The sequence below is a fragment of the Euprymna scolopes genome, chromosome 8 (assembly GCF_053919585.1).
Source record: "Euprymna scolopes isolate OS-2025 chromosome 8, ASM5391958v1, whole genome shotgun sequence".
Taxonomy (NCBI): Eukaryota; Metazoa; Mollusca; class Cephalopoda; order Sepiida; family Sepiolidae; genus Euprymna; species Euprymna scolopes.
The window spans coordinates 52,162,127-52,165,176 of NC_136489.1; the positions used below are offsets into that span (position 1 = coordinate 52,162,127).

The 3,050-nt window shown below is 35.6% G+C and overlaps 1 pseudogene; it reads left to right on the forward strand.

The window, feature by feature from the left end:
• The first annotated feature begins 2,629 nt into the window (after window positions 1-2,629).
• LOC145284189 (U2 spliceosomal RNA) lies at window positions 2,630-2,835 on the forward strand (annotated as a pseudogene).
• The last annotated feature ends 215 nt before the right edge of the window (window positions 2,836-3,050 follow it).

The following is a 3,050-nucleotide window of genomic DNA, read 5'->3' on the forward strand; positions in this document are numbered from 1 at the left end:
TGTTTGTCCGAAGTATTCCTTTCCAGTTTTCTCTTCCTTTTCTGTTGCTTTGATATTGTCTGCTTCTAGAACTCTAAAATATCTGTAGCATCATTTTCACCTAACGTCCTCATCTCTGTCTGGTTGGTTAGTACCATGCCTTCGATTGCTTTTAGTTTTGCCCCTCTCATGATCAGCAGTGCGCACTTTTCAATACTAAATTTCATTCAGATATCCTAGCTGAAGATTCTGGTTGTTCATATAAGCGTGTTTAGTTCCTTATTGGTTTTTGCAAGCAGTTTCAGGTCATCCATGTACATTAGGTGGTTCATTCTTTCGTCTGTATTCGTGAACTTGTACCTGGCTCCACATTTTTAGTATATTGTTCAGGGGGGATCATGGCTATAATGAACAGTAATGGTGAGAGGGAATCACATTGGAAGACCCATCTTTAAATTTTAATCTCAGTTATGTATTGTCATTCAGCTTTCAGTTCTAAGTCTCCGTGTTCTGATTACATTCTCAGTGAAATTGATAATGTAGCCTGATATTTTGTACATTCTCAGGCATTTTACTATCAACGCTTGTGGAATCCTGTCATACGCTTTCTTGTAGTCGATCCACGCCATGGCTATATTCTTTTACTACTTTTACCTCATTCAGGATCATTTAATCTATGTATTATAGGCCATGTGTTTCTTTTTTTCTTTTCTGGCATCCTTTCTGTTTCTCGGGGAGTAGTTCACAATTAAGAATGGAATGATAAATTTATTCCCTTAGTAGTAAACATGTCATAGGCCTGGCTAGGGATGGTTTCTTTTTTCTGAATCTTTTTGCATCAGTGTGGTTCTGCGTTTGATCATCCAATCTGGCATGTCTGCTTCGTTTATTATTATTATTATTATTATTATTATTATTATTATTATTATTATTATTGTGTTTATTGTTGTTGTTTTTGTTTTTGTTTTTGTTTTATTATTATTGTTATTAATATTGTTATTATTATTATTAAGAGCTTTCACACAGGTCATAAAGGATCTTTTCTTGAAAACAGCCAGTGTTGCTCTCTGGAAGCTGACTGACAAAAAGTCTCCCCAGTTTTCCAGTGCTCTCCACCTATTCTGATAACTGATACAAATGAATTTGCATCATTACCATCGATATTTCGCCAGCAGCAGCCATTGGTCTACACTGGAATTTGAGTGGCAATAAGTCTCCCCAAGTTTCCATTTCTTTTTGCACTTGTTCAACAGAGTTTTATCAGCGCTCTTTCCTCGGTCTTTCCATCTTCCTTGATCCTTATCGGTTATTTGGCATCATACTGATGATTGGGAAATGGGAGGGGATTGGGGAGTGGATAGAGTAATTATAAATATGTATCTTCAATGTCTTTGGTTCCATGTAACGCTTCTTCATGTTTTGTTTCTGTAGCAGTTTGTAATATTCTCTGCATCCAAAGGGTTTCCTAAGTAGTTCAGCTGTTATTATTATTATTATTATTATTATTATTATTATTATTATTATTATTATTATTATTATTATTATTATTATTATTCGTTATATCTTTCCAGTCATTCCTCCGATTTCAATTTCTTCCATTCTTTTTTCCAGGTTTTTCGGAATTGTTCCTAGTTCTCCTACTATTATTGGTATTATCTTAATTTTTTATCATCCATATTCCTTTCAGTTCTCAGGCTAGCTCTGTTAATTTGTTCCGTTTCTCCTTTTCTTTGATATTTATCCTGTGGTAAGCTGGAACAGCAAAGTCTACGATTTGGCAAGACTTTTCTTTCTTATTAAATACTAGCATTTCAGCCCGGTGTTGCCCGGGTATTTAGAGGTGTATGTTGAGCAGAAAAAAAAAGTGGTAGTAGGAAGACAGGCTCGAACCCGTACTGTGAAGTAGGAAAAGAACGGGAAAACCTGACGTCTTTGCTGTTACGACACACCGGCAAACCGGAAGTGACGTAGGTTTAAATTAAGGCTAGACAATCGAAAGGAGAGGATAACTTTGGAAAATATCGGCGAAAAAACCGACCCATCTGTAGAAAAGTGCCCAGTTGCAGGTGAAGATGTTTTTAGCCAATTTTTCGATATTTGTCGTCTGAAAGGTCGAACTTCAAAACGATACTGATCTTGTGAAAATCCGTCGCCTGTATCGAAAGTTTTAGGCAGACATGCAAACATACATACATACATACATACATACATACATACATACATACATACATATGGTATTTTACACTTTTTAAAGCATTATATTATCTATGCTTCGGGGATTCTGTCGTGTGCGTTTTTTGTAATCGATGCACGCTATGGCGAGATTCTTTCTTTTTCTTTTTACCTCCTTTAGGATCTTTTGGTCAATGTATAGCAGATTTTGTGTTTCTCTTTTTCCTTTCTGGCGTCCTTTCTGTTCTTAGGGAAGAAGTCCATGATTATTCAGGGAGTGGTAGATTTGTTCTCTCAATTGTGTTGTTAATACTTTCCACATATTGTATAAGTACATAATCGGCCTATTATTATTATCATTATAATATTACGCTTATCGCTCCGTCCGTTATCATGCTGTGCATCCCTAAAAAAGGAAAGTGGAATATTCTAAAAAAAACATTGGTGTCGCTGTTGAAGCAAAGCTAATAAAAATGATTTGTCTTTCTTGGCCTTTTGGCTAAGATCAAAGTGTAGTATCTGTTCTTCAGGTGCTACATTTCAATTTCTTCTCTCTCGGTTGAAGAGAAATCCTTTATGACTAAGAAAATTTTTTCTGCACGTTAAAAAAAACGACTCTAGTGTCTAAATCTGTCCCGTGGGGAGGCATTGTGAATAAGTATTATGTTTAATGTAACAAAGTTTTAATATTGAAAAAGTAACTGGAAAAAGTTATTTCTGATTTAATTACAAAATGCCCTAGAAGTGTTACTTCTGATTAATTATAAAATGCCCTGAAAAATGTCCGTTCTGATTATTTTTTTTTGTTTACTTGCCTCCCCGCAAGGTCGGAATTGGACATGAGGTCGGTTAAAAATTTAGGGGGAAACCAGCTCCCCAAAAGGGGCTCTCTGGTCAAT